Raw genomic sequence first — 23,333 nt, 5'->3', positions numbered from 1 at the left:
GGACCAGGTAGAAACAACATCATTATGCTACATATATAAAAATATATTTTTCTATGTAATGAATGATTTGCTATAATTTCTAATAACACAAAGCCAAATACTTTAGTCAAATATGAATTATACCACATATTCTGAAAAAAATTAAAACTCCAGTCCTTAAAAAAAAAAAGTGTTTGGGCCACTCCAATGAAGGTAAATCTACAAATAGTAGACCATGTTGCCAGATACTTGGTGACTAACGAGGCTTAGTTTTATAGTACCCTATCTATGGATTGCTATATAAGGGAAATATACTTTCTGAAAAAGCCCTTTTCCAGACTCTACAACAGAGAAATGGGCCAACAAAAAGGAAGATGTTCCCAGAGCCTATCTTGGACAAATAATGTTAGGCTCTCTTATTTGGACCAAAAGTATTTTTTGTAAATTTATGCTGAAAAAAAGAATTATAGGTATTAATTTGATAAATACTTATTACTAACAATATTTGATATCATCGGAATCTGGTCAGGAAAATAAGAGAAACCAGATTAAGCAGAAATAAAAGTATAGTAAACAAGCAGAAAGCACTTGTGACCAAATGACATTTTGTCCCTGTTGATGCTCCCTACTGTGGGAGATCTTATAAAATTAGAGACCACATGGCACTCAACAACTTATCAGACAAAAACTTAAAAATATCTTTATGCTAAACTTTAAAAATTTATACTAAACTTCAAGATTTATTATATTATGAGGTAAGTTATCATGAAAATATACTATTATGTTCCTTAGTAGATAAAACCTTGGTAGATAATATTTATTGTCCTTGGTAGACATCATTGAAATCTTTATTTTAAGAGGAGGAGATTAAAACTCAGATAAAATTTATAATTTTTAATATAGAAAAAATATTAATAACTACTTAGAGGTCATAAGAAAACAGTTTTAAACTGAAATTTCAGAACAATGATGTTTAGAAATTCCTAAATTCTAGGGAATTCCCTGGCGGTCCAGTGGTTAGGACTCCACGCTTCCACTGCAGGGGGCATGGGTTCAATCCTTGGTCAGGGAACTAAGATCCCACAAGCCATGCAGTGTGGCCAAAAAAAAAAAAAAAATTCCTGAATTCTAGTTTAATCTTCTTTTTCTGTCTATTATTATCCCTTAATCTAAGGATGTAAGTTTATTCCTTACACTTTCACATTTGCAGCCTGTCAGAACTTCACTGACATTGACAAAAAGCTGGTACCAAGTAATTCTCCTGTTGTGTGTTCTTGTTGCTTTGATGCAGAGGGTCAATGCTTTTAATGTAATCAGGCCCACCACCTACTAATTCTTCATGTAAAAAACACAGATAAGAATGTCTACTTCAGATTATTACGAACATATTAAAGGAAAACATGGGTGTAAAGCATAGTACCTGGACAGAGGGAACAGTAGATAATTGGTAGTTATTCGAATTATTACAATAATTTCATTATCATTAAAGCCAGCAGTAATAACCTTGAACTCAAGATGGTCAAAGCTTTGACCTTGTGATAACTAAGTAACTGCACTGAATTATGTCTAACCACATAGTCATTGATATTCATATATAACATGAAATTTAAGAGGAATAAAATAATAGCTATCAATCCTCCTTCATCTATAATTCTTTTGGCTTTATTTCTAAGATTTCTTACATACTTAATGATAGCCAGTACTTCTGGGACATATAGAGTCATCTTGCCTCTGAGACCTGTAATATATACCCTGTTTCATCTGTCAGCTCTTTATTTTTCTTCTCCTATCAGCTATTCCTCTTGCATGTATAGAAACATACCTCATAATGAGGAATTTTCATACAAAAAATTATTTGAAAAGCCAATTTACAGACCTATCATAGTAAAAACAACAACAAAACACACACACATATGCACGCACACACACACAAATATTAGTCCACCACCATCCGCATTCCTCCCTTTTCTTATCACCCTGATCCCTCCAACTCCAGATAATTCACAATCTTACCTACTTCTGTTCTTATAACTTAGATGGATGGTACACAAGGGACATTGGCCATACATAGTTCCAAAGCAGCTTATTTTTTTTCCAACATAACCTAGTCAAGCTTTTGTTTTTAATATATAGACTTCATTTATTATGCATTGCGAAACATTTTTTCCTATAATTTACAAAAAAAAATTTTACTAAAACAGATTTCAATTAGAAACATAATTGAACAAGCAAAAGAAGAGTTAATGAATATGTTGTAGAATCAATAAACTCAAAGAGGGGAACATAAAATCATAACAATTGGCTTTTCTAGTGCTTATGGAATCCTTAAGATATTGCCTTCAGCAAAATTTGTATAACAAAGTACCACATGACAAAGAAGCAACAGAAAAATAAATTTTAAAAAAATCTGTAGTCTGGACTTTTAAAACTAAAATTACATGGCATTTTTGTGTAATCCTGGATCTCTAGTTTATCAACCATTACTATAAAATCAAGCTATACATATATTAAGAATAAAACATTAACCTCATATACTAACCATGTAATGAAATTTTTAAAAAAATGTTATCACTTATTTATGAAATAAGAAAATGACTATGCTACTTAAAAAAATGCTTAGGCTTTGATTTTAATTCTGCATAGATATGAAGTCTGTGAGTAAAGACTGAATGAAAAAAATGTAGGAATAGGTTGATTTCTATTCTTTTTTTAACATCTTTATTGGAGTATAATTGCTTTGAAATGGTGTGTTAGTTTCTGCTTTATAACAAAGTGAATCAGTTATACATATACATATGTCCCCATATATCTTCACTCTTGCATCTCCCTCCCTCCCACCCTCCTTATCCCACCCCTCTTGGTGGTCACAAAGCACCGAGCTGATCTCTCTGTGCTATGCGGCTGTTTCCCACTAGCTATCTATTTTACGTTTGGTAGTGTACATATGTCCATGCCACTCTCTCACTTCGTCCCAGCTTACCCTTTCCCCTCCCTGTATCCTCAAGTCCATTCCCTAGTAGGTCTGCATCTTTAGTCCCGTCTTGCCCCTAGGTTCTTCTGACCATTTCTTTCTTTCTTTTTTTTTTTTTTTTTTTAGATTCCATATATATGTGTTAGCATATGGTATTTGTTTTTCTCTTTCTGACTTACTTCACTCTGTATGACAGTCTCTAGGTCCATCCACCTTACTACAAATAACTCAGTTTTGTTCCTTTTTATGGCTGAGTAATATTCCATTGTATATATGTGCCACATCTTCTTTATCCATTCATCTGCTGATGGACACTTCGGTTGCTTCCATGTCCTGGCTATTGGAAACAGAGCTGCAATGAACATTTTGGTACATGACTCTTCTTGAATGATGGTTTTCTCAGGGAATATGCCCAGTAGTGGGATTGCTGGGTTGTATGGTCATTTTATTTTTAGTTTTTTAAGGAACCTCCATACTGTTCTCCATAGTGGCTGTATCAATTTACATTCCCACCAACAGTGCAAGAGGGTTCCCTTTTCTCCACACCCTCTCTAGCATTTATTGTTTGTAGATTTTTTGATGATGGCCATTCTGACCAGTATGAGATGATATCTCATTGTAGTTTTGATTTGCATTTCTCTAACGATTAATGATGTTGAGCATTCATTCATGTGTTTGTTGGCAATCTGTATATCTTCTTTGGAGAAATGTCTATTTAGGTCTTCTGCCCATTTTTGGATTGGGTTGTTTGTTTTTTTGATATTGAGCTGCATGAGTTGCTTGTATGTTTTGGAGATTAATCCTTTGTCAGTTGTTTCATTTGCAAATAGTTTCTCCCATTCTGAGGGTTGTCTTTTCGTCTTGTTTATGGTTTCCTTTGCTGTGCAAAAGCTTTTAAGTTTCATTAGGTCCCATTTGTTTATTTTTTGTTTTTATTTCCATTTCTCTAGGAGGTGGGTCAAAAAGTATCTTGCTGTGATTTATGTCATAGAGTGTTCTGCCTATGTTTTCCTCTAAGAGTTTGATGGTGTCTGGCCTTACATTTAGGTCTTTAATCCATTTTGAGTTTATTTTTGTGTATGGTGTTAGGGAGTTTTCTAATTTCATTCTTTAACATGTAGCTGTCCAGTTTTCCCAGCACCACTTATAGAAATGGCTGTCTTTTCTCCACTGTATATTCTTGCCTCCTTTATCAAAGATAAGGTGACCATATGTGTGTGGGTTTATCTCTGGGCTTTCTATTCTGTTCCATTGATCTATATTTCTGTTTTTGTGCCAGTACCATACTGTCTTGATTACTATAGCTTTGTAGTATAGTCTGAAGCCCGGGAGCCTGATTCCTCCAGCTCCATTTTTCTTTCTCAAGATTGCTTTGGCTATTCGGGGTCTTTTGTGTTTCCATACAAATTGGGAAATGTTTTGTTCTAGTTCTGTGAAAAATGCCAGTGGTAGTTTGATAGGGATTGCATTGAATCTGTAGATTGCTTTGGGTAGTAGAGCCATTTTAACAATGTTGATTCTTCCAATACAAGAACATGGTATATCTCTCCATCTGTTTGTATCATCTTTAATTTCTTTCATCAGTGTCTTATAATTTTCTGCATACAGGGCTTTTGTCTCCTTAGGTAGGTTTATTCATAGATATTTTATTCTTTTGGTTGCAATGGTAAATGGGAGTGTTTTCTTAATTTCACTTTCAGATTTTTCATCATTAGTGTAAAGGAATGCAAGAGATTTCTGTGCATTAATTTTGTACCCTGCTACTTTACCAAATTCATTGATTAGCTCTAGTAGTTTTCTGGTAGCATCTTTAGGATTCTCTATGTATAATATCATGTCATCTGCAAACAGTGACAGCTTTACTTCTTCTTTTCTGATTTGGATTCCTTTTATTTCTTTTTCTTCTCTGATTGCTGTGGCTAAAACTTCCGAAACTATGTTGAATAATAGTGGTGAGAGTGGGCAAGCTTGTCTTGTTCCTTATCTTAGTGGAAATGGTTTCAGTTCTTCACCATTGAGGATGATGTTGGCTGTCGGTTTGTCATATATGGCCTTTATTATGTTGAGGAAAGTTCCCTCTTTGCCTACTTTCTGGAGGGTTTTTATCATAAATGGGTGTTGAATTTTGTCAAAAGCTTTCTCTGCATCTATTGAGATGATCATATGGTTTTTCTCCTTCAATTTGTTAATATGGTGCATCGTGTTGATTGATTTGCATATATTAAAGAATCCTTGCATTCCTGGGATAAATCCCACTTGATCATGGTGTATGATGCTTTTAATGTGCTGTTGGATTCTGTTTGCTAGTATTTTGTTGAGGATTTTTGCATCTATGTTCATCAGTGATATTGGCCTGTAGTTTTCTTTCTCTGTGACATCTTTGTCTGGTTTTGGTATCAGAGTGATGGTGGCCTCGTAGAAAGAGTTTGGGAGTGTTCCTCCCTCTGCTATATTTTGGAAGAGTTTGAGAAGGATAGGTGTTAGCTCTTCTCTAAATGTCTGATAGAATTCGCCTGCAAAGCCATCTGGTAGGTTGATTTCTTGATGACCCAGGATAGTGCATGAAATTTTTTTCTCCTGTCTTAATTTCTATTGGCATTATTATTATAATATAGTGTTATATTATAATACTGTAATATTACTATTTTAATGGTTTAAAAGTTCTCATCTTTAAATATTTCTATTTTTAAAAAATTATTTCACCATAAATCATAAGGAAGTATTACTCTATGTCATTTGAGTCTGTGTCTATGAACAGAAAGAAGCAAAGTAAATTTTGAAATAAATCAAGGAAAATTTTACTTACTGCTATGACAATCATCTGGATATTTCAGGTGAGCACAATTTTTACAGTAAATAATGTGAATAATCTTTACATATCTTTCTTTCATTTTGTTGTTAAGAAAGCTGAGAGTAGGGCCAGAGAGAGAAAAAGATACATGATCACTTATTTCTCTAGTCTTTTCTGGTTTGGGTGCTGATTTACTTAAGTTTTCAGAGACCTCAGCATCCCTATGTTTTAGGAAGGTGAAAAGTAACATGTACTTATGCCGAAGTAACTCAGAGGGTAAGTTGTTATTTTTCCCTCGTTGGTACTGAGGACAGGTACTCTGGGCACTGTTGAAAGCTATGTTCTTAGCAGACCCTTTGTACTACCTGAAATACCCTCGCCTACCCACGCAGAGTATAAAAATGTCACAGAGCTCAAAGACAAAACATGGCACCTTACAGTGTTGGGTTAGGTGGAGGCTGCTAAATTCCTCTGGACATATCTAGATTTCAGGCAAGGTAGAGCTGTTGTCATTTTCCCTGAGTAGGTGGAACAAATATATTTATACAATTCCAACTTGTGATTCTAGATCAATGTCTCCCCACACCCAACTACCATCCTGGCACTGGGCATTGGGATCTTCCCTCATCCAAGTTGCTGGCAGAGTGACTGAGTGAGTTGCTGTTATAGGTTTTTGTTTTGATACAGGAAAGAGAAGACACGAGGTCGTGAAGTGAGAGACTCATGTTAGGAAATAGGCGATCGGGATGACAGAAGCTGATATAATGACACTAAGGCAAAGAATGGATGCCCAGCAAGATAAGTAGTGATCGGCTCTCTGAGTGAGATAAGGAACTGGACTGGACTAGAGTTTCAGTGCAATATTTATGGAAAGGAGCATGGGCTGGGGGAAGGGTATGGAGGGGTTGTGTGCACAGGGCAGAGGAATGCCCTCCCCCTACCTTCTTGTCACCAGAGCACCACCTGGTGTGTGTGTGTGAGGATGATGGGGAAAGAGTAGCATCAAGGAAGCCCTCCATTCCTCTGTCTAGAGTCTACTCTGTTTTTCCTATTTTCCCTCTTCACCCTTACCTGGTGTATGACAGAGACCGTTAATCTTGTAAATGGGGTTTTCTCTTTATATGGCTGTTAGGGAACCTGCAGCAAAATCATAGGTGGCACTTTTTTGAACTTGAAATACCATCACCCTCATCTTATTTCCCTACTCAAACTTTCCCTTTAACCAAATTTCCTAATCTGTCTAATTTGAATTCTGTTGTATAATTTTTGATAAGCTTCCTCAAGTCTCCTTTCTAAAGAGGTGACAGATAAATAGATGAATGTGAAATAGATGACTGATGAATATTTATACTCTCAGGCAGACTGTGTAGCATACAGGCTGCATTTAAAGTCAAGATGGGAAGGACTTAAGGAGCAACAGGGATCTTAGGGTGATGGAAAGACGTTTTCCCTCCCGTCCCCTCCCTCTTCCTCTTCTGTGCCATCACCAAATCCAATATCACACAGTGCAAGATATAGGGGTCTAGAGATCAAGGAAGATGAGCAAACTAATACTGAGAGAGGCTAGGAGAGAATTACTTAACAGTAACAGTAAAAGTAGAGTAGGGCTGGCTCATATATTAGTCAAAAATGGTGTGTGTAACATACAATATATACTGATTATGTATTATGCATAATACAAACACACACAAATACATATGAAATCAGTTGAGAAAGCAAGAGAGGTTCATGATGCTGGAGCGGGAAATGCAACCAGGAAAGTGCCTGCTGGACAGCTTTCAAACCTAATCTTGATTAGTTGGCATATATGTTATAAATAATTTATATCTCTCCCCAAAGCATTTGAGTCGTAAATTAATTCTGTGCCTTGTAGCTAAAAATTAGACCTATCCAATGATATTCTTTTTGAGCCTCAAGCTCAGATTCTTGTTTGGGTAGTTAATAGAAATTAATATAGAAAAATTAAAGCTTTATGACAAAATATGTCCGGAAAAGGTCTATTGGTAGTAAATGGTATATCTTTCAGCATTAATCTGGGATTTGGTACATTACAGACAAACAAGTCCACCAGATTTTCCCAGGAAATAATTTAGGAATGCAATTCTTGGAAATATAGCCTGAATTTAAAACTATAAAAGTCCCAGCACAAATTACCATCAAATATCACAATTAAAATGATTAAAACTCAGAACATATTTGTCTTAAAAGCAAATAGGCTATTATTTTATAAATCAAGCTTGAGATCATTGACCTTAAAGATGATTTCACTAGAATGCTTTTGATAAACCATGTCATGGAAAAGAGCAAGAAAGTCAGGCTACTCAATATCAATTTTCAAAGTTATTATAAAATTAATGACTATAAAGCACAGTTTTTCCTTGGATTATTCATTTATTACATCTTTCTAGACTTGTCTCTAATATTTTAAGATCTAATTTGATGATGTTACCATTTAGTGAACTTTACTAAGTAGATTCAGTAAGAACCTTTTGGAAGTCTGGTTTTGTGTTGAAAATTAAAGGAACACAAAAGAAGTAGAAAACACAGCTTCTGCCCTTCTTATTTTTAGTGACAATTATGATGCTTTGAATGCATAAACTAATTCAACATAAGTTGTAATCAAAACAACTTAGGTTAAATAATACTTATTAATATGCTTTTCTCTGCCAATCATTCTGTAGTTAAATAATTCACACAGACACATATTATTATTAGAATCTCTTCCACTATGAGGGAAATAAGTCAGGATGGGGAGTTATCATAGGATCACATAAATAGTAAGAGGGAGCGCTTCAAGTCCAGTGTACTTTTTACTACGTGTATATTGCCTGCAAAAGCAGAAAAAAGATGAATTTACATTTGGGCTTAAAGTTGAAAAATCAAGCCTGTTCTATTTTTAGTGCTATGGTTCAGAAGTCTTCCTTTAAACATTTTCTTTAAGTCCCAACGGAAAGAAAACATATTTCATGAGTTAGCATAGAAACATGTAACATAATTTGCTTCTTCCTTCGCCCAGGATAAATGGCAGTGCTGACGACACTCACTAAGACATCAATGCTGGATACTTTTCTGCAAACTTGTCTCGATGGGTAGAGATTCCCAAACGGAACCGAATGCAAGGAGAGCTTAGAGTGACAGTGACAAAAGTTTCTGACATGACAATTAGCTGAGGGCCTGCACTGTGCTTTCAATTTCCCTACCTTAAAAATACGCTCTAATTCACAATAATGGAATTTAACTTAATAGAGTAAATATACATAAGGAGCTGTTACTAGAAACCCAAATAATTTAAAAATTGCTTGTATAAACTCATTGATTTACTTTATAAAATAAATGTTATAATTCAAATAAATTTTAAAAATTAAACAAATATAAAAGAAACTATACTCAACCAATAAGGAGTTAAGCGTATTCTTTGGAAATGTAAGAATTCAGGCAGGATAATTAATGTTTTCTTAACGAAGCTGAAGCATCACCGGGCACAAGCAGGATTTTAAAGGACAGTAACACAGTGGAGGCTTTTCCCAGCCCGACAGCTCTTTTCCACTGAACTCTGATTGCTTTTGCGGTTTAGATCTATTCTCTGAGTCTGTCTGTCAAAGCCAATATTAAAGATGTGCTGGTTTGTTTTACATGTAAAAAGAGAAAAGCCATTGGACAGGCTGGGTCCTATTCCATGCATCATTGATCAGAAAAGGGGTCTTTCCACATATAACAAGAATTTGGGGTAATAATAGTAAAACTAATCTTTTTCACATACTGTATGAAATTGTCCTTCCACTTAGAATCAGGATCCAAAATCTTCTTACTCCAGGGAACTGAACTAAACAAAATAACATGTTTTCACCAGGCATCTCTCATCATGGACACTACTCATATATGAAAGCATGAGGCATAATACCCTATTGCATACTTACGTCCTGAGGCACATGGGGGTTAAAATTTTCTACAAGTCATTATTCAATACACTTCAAAAAAGAGAAGTACAGTCAATGAGATCATAAAAAAGGAAACATAATTGTTTCACTTTCTTCCACCGTGGCTCTTAAAAGATTGAAGCATCTTGATTCTCCACTAAGAAGAGTTGAGACAGGAAGCTCAGGTTAACAGTGTCTTTTCTTAAATATCCCCAAAACCTGTAAATGCTAGAGCCCATTATTTCTGTGGGATTCTATATTAGCAGTGAGTCTACAGTTAGGGTAATACACTTTCCCATAAGTAACCTGGAGTAGATCCTGAGGCCTTTTGGTATAAAACTAAATTAATGGGGTACAAGTCTCAATAATTTAAGATGAAATGAAAGAAAGTAAACCTGTATTTCCTTCCTTTATAGCATTTCTGATTTTTACCTAAGGACTTGTTTAATATCAGTTTCCTTCATTTTCTTTTGAATATCTTATTTTTATTTCTTTTCTTTATATCCAAGTTTTTAGCAGAGTCTGAAACCTAGACTACCAAAATACATTTTTGACAAATGACAAATGAGTTCGACCTCACTTGTGCTCAATCCTCCCTGAGTTTTATCTTATTATAAGACAACTGCCTAAACATGTGACATCACATAATAATGTAAAAGCACTGACTGAGGAACTATGAGTCAGATGTGGCCTTCCATTTACTCTCGTACTTAGTTTTGCCCAACAATCCTATGAACCGACCACTATCATTGCCTCGTTTAGTAGGTGAAGAAGGTAAAGGACTGAGAAGCTAAAGGATTTCTCTAACTCACAGGGCACTGTGTATCAGACCCAATGTTCAAACCTAAGCAGGAATTGTCTGAATCCCACTCTTGCTTGAATAGGGAACAGTCTTTCTACCATCAAAATAAAATTTATGTTTGATGTGAAGACCAATCTTACTACTAACCACCCACTAGCGTCCAAAGTAGGCAAACTTGATGTTCTTTCTTAGAAATTCATTAACTTTGCACACAAATTAAATTACTTAATTATAAAATAACACAAAGCAGTTTAAAATGTCGTTAAGTCTCACAGCTTATGAACTAGTTTGAGATTCTGACATCTAGAAGACATAGTCCAGAAACTGGAAGCTTCTAAAGGTAGAGATTTTAGGTGTCTCACTCTGATCTGAACCCAGAATATCGTATGAAATAGATATTATTATTACTGTTATTATTAATTATTATATTTTATATATGAGACCACATATTATAAACATGAGCAAAACCATACAATTATAATTTTCATTTTAGTTAAAGTATATAGTTATTTTCATGAGATGATATTTTCCACTTCCAGTTCAGATGTGTTCAAAGGATGGATATGACATAGTAACTGGAGAGAAAATTTATTTCATCAGATACTAAATATACATTCTAGCTTGTGAGGAATGTCAGATTGACTTCCATATCATGTAACTAAACAAATCTAGGCACCCTACCTCAGTTCCCCATTAGGTCCCAAAACACAATGCTCCAGCTGCAAGCGGTGGGCACGTTGGCTTAAATAGGGTGGTGGAATTAAGGTTGACAAGGAGCTGTAACTGCTCCACCTGTCACCTGGGGCAGCCTTTCCTGCTGTGTCCTTATCCGAGGACAGGCAAGTTCTGAACGTCACGGGAATCACTCCCCTTGACAGCAAATTGAAAGGAAGTGGAAATAACAAGAACTGCTGGATGCATCTATTCAAGGTGCTATTTGTGAAATTGCCATCTTGCCCTCTTCCAGGTCAGAGGATTGTTCACTCTCTCTAAATCATTAAATTCTTAACCATTAAATCATTACATTCTTTGAGTTTTAAAATATTCTAGTTTTTGCTAAACATCATAAATCCAAATAACAACGGTTATAACTTCTCTTGGGGGTTTGAGGAAAGGGATACTGAACGTGGAAGAAATGATTCCCAGTGCAATGACTGACTTTTTAACAGACTTGTGCTCCAGTGCCATAAATTACATGATTTCATGTAAAGTAAACCTTTTCCTAAATGCTCTTTTACAGGCTTAGCATTGAAAACATTGACCTAAGTGTGCGATCTCGTACCACGTACTTTCTTGGTGACACCCTAGTCTTCTTGAATAAGGTAAAAACTAATTTATATGACATTTCTGAGAAAATTAGCTCATTTCCTGTGAATTTGCAGAATAGCTTCCAGTTTATCAGCAATTTTCTATATTGTGCACATTGCATGTGCCGGCCACTGGCCCAGCACTGGACTTGACTCAGAATGAATTAATCTTAATTAAAAAAGGATAAAGAAAGGATAAAGATTGGAGAAAATTTGTTCTCCATCTGAATAAATGCTTAATAAGAATCTCTAGGGACTTCTTGGAATACACATCGAATACCAAAGGAACATCCAAAGAAACATACATAGGAAAATGAGGTCTGTTTTAGAAGCATTCTTTGGCTGGACTTGCGAGAGATAAAGTGCCGAAATGCTAGGCTATGTACAGACAGAAGAAAAACAACAATATATTATTGCTCTGTCAACCCAAACAGAATAGGCTATGCCTTGTTTTCATGTTGATTTTGGCATAAACCACAGTACACTTGAATCATTTTGAAAGATGGTAATAGGAGAATTTGTATTGGCAACAGGCCAAATAAAAGCTAAGGCTAAAAAGCAGTAGCCAGACTGTTCCTTTTGTGTAGAGAGGCTTTGCTATCAGAGAGCAACGGGCAATTCACATTGGAAAAAACACTCTCTTAATAAGTGGCAAAGGCTGGAAAAATCTAGAGAAAGCAAGAGGACACACGAAGTGGTAACACAACTTCACACAGTGAAGCTGAAAAGCAAGAGAGGAGATAAAGCCTGCTGGGCAGTTCCTTCTTGGGCTTCGGGTACACCTGCCATATGGAATCTGCACAGCCTTTGATCACTGCCTTAGGAAGGGAATGCTTTTAAGGATGCCTCCCAAGGGAGTCCACAAGTGTGGCTTCAAGAGAGGGCTTCTCTCCAAGCTCAGACTTTGCTCTCTTACATCTAGATTCAGGATCTGGTGACATTTAGACTTTCCTTAGTGATTCAGAGGCCATAATGATAATATTAAGAATAAATATACATTCTCCTACATAATCATGACTGACAACATCCCACTCCAAACGTTTCATTGGATCATACTTATAACACCTAAAGGAAACCAGTCACCTTCAAAACTCTACCCTCAGAGACCTCTCAAAGTGGCCCACCTTTACGAGAATGTGGCCTGCTGGGCAGTGGCAAATTGCCCTAACATAATTATTACCAGTCGGAGAAACATTGCTAGCCTGCAATGAAATTTTCAATTGTCTGTCAAAGTGTAAGAAAAACAAGAACAATTACAGTAAACTTTATTAAAGCTATATTTATTCAATATAACAAACTCAATTTGAAATTACATCATTCTAATTTTTGTGTCAAAAACGTTTTATTTAAAAAATAATGGTAGGGGCTTCCCTGGTGGTGCAGTGGTTGGGAGTCTGCCTGCTAATGCAGGGGACACGGGTTCGAGCCCTGGTCTGGGAAGATCCCACATGCCGCGGAGCAACTGGGCCCGTGAGCCACAACTACTGAGCCTGCGCGTCTGAAGCCTGTGCTCCGCAACAAGAGAGGCCGCGACAGTGAGAGGCCCGTGCACCGCGATGAAGAGTGGCCCCCGCTTGCCGCAACTAGAGAAAGCCGTCGCACAGAAGCAAAGACCCAACATAGCAATCAATCAATCAATAAAAAAAATCTTTAAAAAAAAATAATAATGGTAAAGACCATTTTTTAAAAATTGATTTGCATTTTATGTCTTAACTGACAATCCTTTGTCAATTCTGATTTTATTTTTATAGTTCATCTTAAAATTAAAAAGTCTAGGAATTATTTCAAATGGTAGACTTAGTAACAAAAATTTGGCTTTCCAAACTTTCTAAATTAAGCACAAGAAACATTATACAAAAAAGAATGAATGATATATAATATTACACCAACTATACTTAGATTTAAAAAAAGGAAGGATGAATGAACCATTGTAAACTGGAGAAGCTGCAAATGTGCATGCAAGAAAGTTTTGAAAAGTAACCAATATGGGAATTAAAACAGTGAGATGCCATTTTCTTTAAAAAATTTGGTAAAAGTAAAAAGGATAATAATACTGGGTGTTGGAGTGGGTAGGTGTGAGGATCAAGCATTCTCACATCCACTAATAGCAATGGAAACTGACACTAGTATATTAGACTCCCATTTGTTACCGGCCATCAAAAGACATATAATTGTGCATTAGTGCCACGCAAAATTTCTCCACGTAGGAATTAACTTCAAAAAATACTATGGATATATCCAATGACTGAGCTACTAGGAAGCTCTCCTCAGAAGTGTTTATATTAATAAAAAGATTAGAAAATACCTCAGTGTACAAGAAATTAGCTAAAAAATTATGTAATCCCTAAAATGGAATATTACATAGCATCAATATGATGCGAAATGTGTGATAACTTTGAGATATCTTTAGAATGTATTGTTAAGTGAAAAAAAGAATCCAAAACTGTGTATAGTATGATTTATGAATAGATGCAGAGAGAAAGAAACCTGAAAGTGAATATAGCAAAATTAACAGCTAGGCGGTGAGATTAGAGCTTTTTCTTCCCTTCTTTTGGATGAGTGTTATGGGTTGAACTGTATCCCCCCAAAAGATATGTTGATGTCCTAACCCCAAGCACCTCAGAATGTGACCTTATTTGGAAACAGGGTAGTTCCAGGTGTAATTAGTTAAGATGATATCATAGTGGAACAGAGCTGGTGCCCTGATAAGACAATACGAAGACAGAAACACAAAGAAAAAACACCATGTGACAACAGAGGCAGAGACTGGGGTGATGAAGCTGCAAACCAAGGAGCATCAAGCAACAACAGCCACCACCAGAAGCTAGGAAGAGGCACAGAAGGATTCAACCTAGAGTCCCAGAACTCTGTCGACACACTCCAGAGTTCTGACTTCCACCCTCCAGACTGTAAGAGAGTAAGTTTCTGTTGTTTTAAGCCCCCCGGTTTGAGGTATTTTGTTATGACTGCCCTAGGAAACTAATACACTGGGTAACACATTCTGAAAAGCACAACAAGCGTAAATGCATAGCTCAGTGAATTAGTGACAAGCGGGTACCCATGTAAGCACGCTAGAAGCTGCCCATACGACCCTTAGCAAGCCCCGTCGCTTCCCTCTTTCCCAACGGTAACTACTATCATGGCTTCTAACCCTCTAGCTTCTTCTGTTGAAAATGTTTATAAATAGATCCAGAAAATGTTTATAAATAGATTTTTTTAAAATCATTATTAACTTTGTTTGTCACTCTTTATAGACATTGGTCCACTTCCACATGAAAAGTAGGGAGCATCTACTTCCACTTAACATTCTATAGAATGATGTTGTACTGCAAACCAGAGTAACTTACTTAACACAAGGGGAAAAATTACTGAAATCATGCCCCAAGATGTCCCCCAAATATGTTTTTGTGTGTATAATTACAAGCGTCTATAACTCCACAAAGCTAGTTCCTTCTTAGGTCAATGTAGTATCTTTAATATCCACACCTGACCATTCGGATTACCAAACTTTCAGAAGAGGTTAAAAAACAGCTATCGTCTGTCAATCAGATGCAAGTCCAAATCTAAGTGACTATATAAGCACATACATAGTTTAGAGCTGCTTGAAGTTAAAAACCTTTTCTCTTGTTTCAGAGATATTTACATTATGTACGCATTTTTGTGTGTATGGCTTCTTTCATCTAATATTATGTTTCTAAAATTTAATCAAGCATATACCACATCTTATGCATCCATTTATCCTTGATATTTGGCATTGTTTGTAAATGATGTTGCTATGAACCTGCTCGTGCATGTCTTTGGTGCCTGTGCACCCACTTCTGCTGGTTATGTAACGGGGAGTGAATTGTCGAGTCACAAAGTATGCATGGCCACACAGTCTTCACAGACAATTACAAACAACTTTCTAAAATATTTGTGGCAATGTACACACCAACCAGCCGTGAGGGAGAATTCTTCTACTTGGTACTGACCATCTTTTTGAATTGTTATCATTCTTGAGGGAGTATAGTAGTATCTTATTGTATTTTAATTTGCACTTCCTTGATCACTAATCAGTACTTTTTCATGGGTTTATTGGCCATTTTGGTACCTACTCTGTGAGTGCCCAGTGGTAAAACTACACAGGTAAAGAGTCTGACAGAATAAGTAATTTGATAATAATAAGAAATAATAAGAATTAAATATAATATTATTAGAAAATAGTATCACTGGTAACATATATTAGTAAATGGTTTTAGTAATTTTTTTGGTTTTAGTAATATTTATTGAAATTAATAAAATATATTATTATGTATAAGCAAAATAAACCTTTAGAAATGAGGTGAGACTCATACCACCTCCTTCCTCTGTAAGAGTTAGTTTTATGAAGCACATTGTTTCAAGCTATATAAAGCCCCATTGAAAATGGTTTTAAAAATCAGGCTGTTGATTGCCTAATATTATAACAATTTCAGAGTAGCATGGTTCCAGTATCCATTAATTCAGTGTTCACTGAACATTACTGAGACCATCTCTCCAGTGTTTTGGCTCTACAACAAAATAGCTAGGCAGGATGTTCAGAGTGGCTCTCCATGGGTTCAGACCATAAGGAGGTCTCTCAAATTTACAGGGAAAAGTTGGTATATTAACATTGATTTTTCTCTCAGGTCTGAGAATCTCATTGATTTATCATCTGATGATATGCTTTGTATAGCTGGGAAAGAAAGCCAATGTCCTGAACCAAATTTCATAGGTATGGTATAATAGATGGGGGAAAAAATCTAAATAAGCATCTTGAATGAATGCCCAATTAAATGAAAATTCCAAGTTTAAATTCCATATGTAACACTGAGCAAGTTTTCCTCAAACCCATGTGGGTTGTTACACAAATCTGTAATCCAAAGATCATGCTTAAAATGTTATTTTACACCTTAATGTATGACACTGATTAATGCTATAGTCACACAGGGATGATCTTGTTTCAAACTAGAAATATTCCTTGAAATGAGAGTTCAATTCAGCATGAGAAAAACTCCAAGATGACAGAAAGGTTTATTAAAATATTTTTGGTGAAAGCTATATAGAAATATCTAGAAACAGACTTTTTCACTAGAATTTAACATTTCTTTATGAAATGCAAAATAAATAAAGCCTTCCCTTGCAAAGCTTTTGTGCCAGAATTGCATTTGGTAAAGTTCCCCCTGGGCTCACGAATGTTAATTATTATCCACACCAAGATTCTAAACCTACACTTCGCAGCTTCTGCAGACACACCCAAACACACCCAGAAAATAAAGGCATGTGCAACACACACACACACACACACACATCACACTGTCTCAGAGAAGCAATCTCCCCAGAGATTCGCTTGGTACCTGTACTTCCCTTCTCTCTTCAGGTTAGCCTGACAGATGCTTCATTTCCCTGACTTCATCTCTTGCTTTCCTTAAGTCTAGTTATTCCTCTCCTTTTGGATATTCCACTCAACTCCTGTCTGTCTCACTGGGAACATCTTTTCTCTCCCTGTGATTCCTGGATCTTACTTGGGCTGCAGGATCTCCCCCGCTCCCTACCTGGAAGGAGAAGGAAGTATGAGAGCTCTGATGGAAGTAACAGCACTTCAGAACCAGTGCTTAAGAAAGAACCTCCTATGCCTTTCACAACTGCCTTAGATGCTTTTCTTTCTCCCAGAAATAGGAGGGAAACTCAAGGAGGTTGCTGCATCATGCACTCTGGTCCTGTTACTCAGTCATGGATGAAGATTCGTTCAGTTAACTGGAGGTTAAGACTGACTGTCAGTTAACATCTCATTGGCAGCCCAGAAATGATCCATCCTAAACCAAACAGGGTCTGCTTCACTATCTTTCTATCTATAACTTCAATCACATGGCCAAAATATCAGCATTAGACCCATGAGAAGGAAAACTGATAATAGCTCATGTGTGGGGGAGAAGACACTTCATAAATGTTCTGAGCATTGGGCCAAACACTCTACATCTACCACAATATTTGGTGCACCAAACTGGAGAGACGGGTCCTTACCATCACTCCTCCTTTCTAGACAAAGCAGCAGAACATTGTAGAGGATGTTTGCTTAAATTTATAAATTTACTTAAATAGTTGAAGTAGGATTCAACTTCTGCTTGCAGGGTCTACCTCTAACATTTTTAAAGATGCAGGTCAAAAGTACAAATGAAGGCTCATATACCACACATCTAAATATTTTAACAAATTGTTAATCAATTTTAAATGAAATAACTCAGATACTCTTACCCTAACAAAAACTGCTTCATAAGAACCTAGAAGATCAGGTTCAAATCTGGATGTCTAGATTCCTTGGTATCCTCAGGAACAAAGCCCACCTCTTCTCAGCGTGGCCTCTGTCCTGTGGCACAAGCAGCCACATGCATTCACTCCTGGTGTCCCAGCTGTCACATCCACCAGGCTGTCTACACACACCACAAACAGTCAGCCTTGGCCAGCTCAGGGCTTGAAGAGCTCACAGCGGTGGTGTGACCCATGCAGGAAGGGCTGATTTGGAAAAGAAACCAAACCAGGTCCCGGAAAGAAATTAAGAGCTGTTAGCTCAGAGAATTTGGGGTCCAGGTACCTGGAGTGCAGTTTGAAAAAGAGAGGGTTCGGCTCCTTCCTTGAAGCTATAGCCACCTTGCTCACAGGGGGCATCTAAGAGGACCAGGGTGGGGCTTTCTAGAGCAGTGCTTCTCAAACTTTAATTTTATTTGGATCACAAAAGCCTGGGGCCCTGAGCAGGGGCCCCGTTACTGATGTCTGAGGGCAATGATCCCTGCCAGATTCTAAAGGCTATACTTGTAGCTCCACTGCTACCCTGCTGCCCAACAAAGTTCAGAAGAAAAATAATACAGAAAAGATAAACTCATGAAGTCTATACAAGCATAGTTAGGAAATATAATACATATAGAAAAGTTTCCTGGGAAGGAGCTCAAATAATGAGGTCAATTTCAGAGATTCTGTTTCTTTCTCCAAAACTATCCAAGCCCAGTTTTCTCTCTATAGAATACATCGCTTTATCGTCTTATGTAAATCATTATTTGTTGGCTCTCAATGACACGGAGTGAGTGGGAATACTAAAAATACTTTGCGACTTGGCTCTAAGGAATTGTGGAGAAAATCCTGGCTTGTAAGCTGGGGTTTTGGCTCTAGTTCTATTGCTAACAAGCCACCATGGGTAAGTCACTTAGCCTCCCCACCTGATTTTCCTTGTCTAGAAAAGCATGATAACAGTGAAGGCCTTGCGGACCCCCAAAAATGAAATATGGATCAAATACAACAATACATATGAAACATGTATTTTGGAAATCATACAATGGATTTATCTACAAATCTATGTATATGTAAGATGATAAAATTTACTGTTACTGTAAAGAAAAACAATCTTTTTTATCATCTTTTTAACTTTTAAATACTGCAAATATTATGTAATGTTTTAGGGCATTATTTTCAAAAACATTTCCAGGATTTATGAACTAGGAAACAAAGAAAAACACTTTTAGAAAACCATTTTTCTTGGGGAAACATTCATGTTAGTTTCTGTCTTGCATAATTTTATGCTAAAGATAAGACATGAAATAACTAGGTAAAGTTACAAGAGGCAAGTTCACAGTTGAATTACAGGCAACTTCTACACATATAATTCAAAACAGCTTTTTGAAAAATCTCCACCATTCAATAGTTAAACACCACATATGTGTGAGAGAAATGAAAACGATTTGTTTATCACATACATGCCCAGAAATGTATTTTAAAAACTCACCATACAGGATATCATACATTAAGGATTTGATTATACATTTTCCTAATTTAAAGGCAGAATGAACTATTTTCCCTTTTGACACAGTTAATCACTAATCAGATAGTTTCTTATTTCTAAATAAAACAATATAAATATAAATAAACAATTTTATATTTAAGAGATCATCTTTTACTGTCCCCTTGAAATTAAAGTTTCCATAAAAGGAAATGAAGCAGCTGTAGACCTTCTGAATAATTACGTCAAATAATTCACCTTCTCTACAAGTTTCTTGTATACATTAATATACCTTGCTTCACTATCACTTGACATTTATCACCTATATAAACATCTTCATCAGGTCATAAGGGCAATATGTCCTACATAAATGAAATGTATATAAAACTATGACTTATTTCTTTAAAATAAAAAAATGTAAATGATTTTATATGGAAATATTTATCCTTCATTCATTGAGTCACGAGTATATGACAGGTCCTTTATAAATACATCTAATTCTTCCAAACCTTGAATCCTTCGTTTTGATATCCATTTTCACTTGGTCTTTAGAGTCTTATCTAAAGACATCCATATAGGGCAGCACCATCCAATACTGTCAACACTAACTGCATGTGGCTAGTGAGCACATAAAATGTGGCTAAGACAACTAAACAAGTGAATTTTAAATTTGATTTAATTTCAAAGTAACCTAAATTTAACTTAAAAACGATACTCGATTCAATTTTTAGAAAACTTTTAAGTGTGTTTGGAACAATTTCCGTACGTGAGTTTCCCTTTCAACTGCAAGTTTCATAAGTCTAAATAGAGATCAAGTATTTCAGGTGAATATTTAGCATCCGAATTGATACATTTTTGCTGTAAGTGTAAAACATACACTGGATTCAAAGACTGAATGCCAAAAATTTGTAAAATATTTCACTGATGATTTTTAATGTTGATTATATATTGAAATGATAATATTCTGGATATATACCCTAAATAAATATATTATTGAAAGTAATTTTACTTATTTCACTGTATTTAATTTAATGTTAAATTAAATTAAATTTTACTACCAGAAAATTTTAAATTACATATGGACTCACACTGTGTTTATACTGGACAGCACTGGCATGGAATATGGCTGCCTTCAGAGTAAAATCTAGCCTGTCTACCAAGTTGGTTAGTTCCATTAAGGATAAGCTGATTCTCAGTGTATGAATCATTTGCATTAATCAGTTGTCTTTGGGTTAAATAGAAACACTGAACATGATTAAATTTTAATTTGAACCAAGAACATCATTGTGGCATATATTTTTACTCTGTGCTATTTTCAGTGCCAGTAGGATGTTTTTAAGCTATATTACGCAGTCCAAAACTGTTTTGGTTTTGTGGTTCTCATATCTATTTCTTTTTTTTAATTTTTTTTTTTCTAATTTTTCCCCTTGTTCTCAGACTATGAATTTTTCTCCCTTCCCCAGCCCCATTACAGACATGTTTCCCTAGGAGGTCCTTCTTCCCTAATCTCCTTAAACACCTTTGGTGTTCATTTTCTGTGGGCCAGGAAGTCAACTAAAGGGGTCGCTTAGCATCAGGTATAAAGTATCATCCATTTGGCACCTGCTAAACATGTGCTATTATCCAGACCATTTGTCCAAAAGATTCTCACAGAAAAGCAGAAAGATATAATATAATGGCTTTATAATGAATATTTCATCTGCTTAGAGAACCTTTATTTTTTTCTGCTTAACTTCCATGTTTGGCATTGTTCTAAAGGTTTCATTTGGCTAAATAAGTGAATATAGGTGTTATCATTTCCATTTTTAATGTTATTTGGCTCAAAAGTGAGTGCACATTAATTAATTCTACAGCTGCCACTGTCTACTAAAACTGGCAAAAGAAATCATAGTGAAGAAAATTCTTAAATATGGTATATTAAATCAAGAATGAAAATATTACATCTGCCAAATCATTTACTTCTGAATGAAAGTCCATTAGAGAACATTCAGAAAAACACCTCTGAGAGCTCATCATTATAAGTGACTTCAAGGGCTTCCCTGGTGGCGCAGTGGTTGAGAATCTGCCTGCCAATGCAGACGACACGGGTTCGAGCCCTGGTCTGGGAAGATCCCACATGCCGCGGAGCAGCTGGGCCCGTGAGCCACAATTACTGAGCCTGCGCGTCTGGAGCCTGTGCTCCGCAACGGGAGGGGCCGCAATAGTGAGAGGCCCGCGCACCGCGATGAAGAATGGCCCCCACTTGCTGCAACTAGAGAAAGCCCTTGGACAGAAACGAAGACCCAACACAGCCATAAATAAAAAATAAATAAATAAATAAACATAGAATAATCATTAAAATATATATATATATATAAGTGACTTCAAGACACTAGCCAGGTGGGTGGATTTGTTTTTCATATATTTCCATTTTGTAAGACTGCTGTCCATATTACAAAACAAATTAGCATTAGATTATAGAATGTACTCCAAAATCCACTTAAAAGGTCTAACTAGTGGTTCTAACATTGGTTATTAGTAGTCAAGGTTAAGACACCATTTTAATTTTTGTTCTTTAAATATTTTGAAGACTTTTGTTCTTTAAATATTTTGTTTTAGGTTCTTTGGATTCTATGTATGTGTTTATTTCCATGCCAGAATATCCATGAATCCCGACAGTCAAGGAATAGAATTTCCACAGGTAAATTTATTTACGAAGTTTTAAGTTTTAAAAGCCTTACATTATAAAGAAATGAAAATAAAATACAATGTTAAATGTTAATAAAAGTTACCTAAATCAACTTTTTAAAATTTTAGAGAACTTCCAAAAAGTGTAGTCAAATTTATTGCTTGAAAAAAAAAAAACCTGGATTGTTAAAAGCGCCTAATTTAACAAAAGAATGGAAACACAGAGGTCTCCAAAGACAGCATTTCAAGCCTGTCTACGGAAGCAGCTGTGATATTGCCATGAAACCCAATGAACAGCAAGCTCAGGTGCCAGCCCACCTCGTGCTGCTTGCTGTGTGCTCTAGTCACTGTGTGAGAACAGAGATTTCTGAAACTGGAGATGTTCCTTTAAAGTAACGTAAAGTCAGACATAACTGTCTTCCAAAAGAGCAAAATGGCGTAAAGTTAGAACTTGTTTCCCAAACGAACTATTTGAAGCTATGCTTAACATGTGCAATTTTTAATGAAATTCTGAAACCACTGGCGATAAATAGCTACGCAGCAGAAAACTCCCTTGAGTGCAAATCACAGAACAAATCCTCGTCTTAATAAAGGATGGACCGACTGTCCAGATTCCCAGGCATTACATTTTTGTCCTATCCACTTTTTGATCTCTTAGTCAAGACTTCAACTCTCCATTCTAGCCCAAGCTGTCTCCACCCACAATGTGGACATCGTTAAGAAGAGCCAAGCAAGATCTTTCAGACCCTGGAGCATTCTGTATAGTTTATTGTAGCGCAAAATAAATTCTCACCTTCTATCATATTTACTGGGGATGTTCTCCTAAAATCAACTAAGGAAAAACTTAAGCCCTTTTTCAAAAAGAAAAATGAAAAACAGAATGGTAACACACAAAATATCAGAATTGACATTGTGCTTACCTTCATGTGGAATCTAATCTTTTATCCCTCAAACAACAACTCTCCCCATGCTTCTTTCAGAATATATCTATTGTTGAAATTCAGTAAAGACTGAATTCTTATCCTTTTTGTTCCCTTATCCCCTATGTCTTCTAAATATAACATTGCCTTTTTAAAGTTTCCAGTGGCCTATACTTGGAAGAAATGTAGAATTTATTTTAAAGCTGTATGTTTA

At 35.9% G+C, this 23,333-nt stretch overlaps 1 long non-coding RNA gene across 1 annotated transcript in view; it reads right to left on the bottom strand.

Moving 5' to 3' along the window:
- The window catches only part of LOC130706105 (uncharacterized), a 126,776-nt gene that overhangs the window by 20,814 nt on the left and 82,629 nt on the right, over positions 1 to 23,333 (bottom strand). The window lies entirely within an intron of this gene.

This window comes from Balaenoptera acutorostrata, chromosome 21, assembly GCF_949987535.1.
Source record: "Balaenoptera acutorostrata chromosome 21, mBalAcu1.1, whole genome shotgun sequence".
Classification (NCBI taxonomy): domain Eukaryota; kingdom Metazoa; phylum Chordata; class Mammalia; order Artiodactyla; family Balaenopteridae; genus Balaenoptera; species Balaenoptera acutorostrata.
Note: the sequence above shows the minus strand (reverse complement) of the source record. Positions and strands in the feature narration are given on the sequence as shown.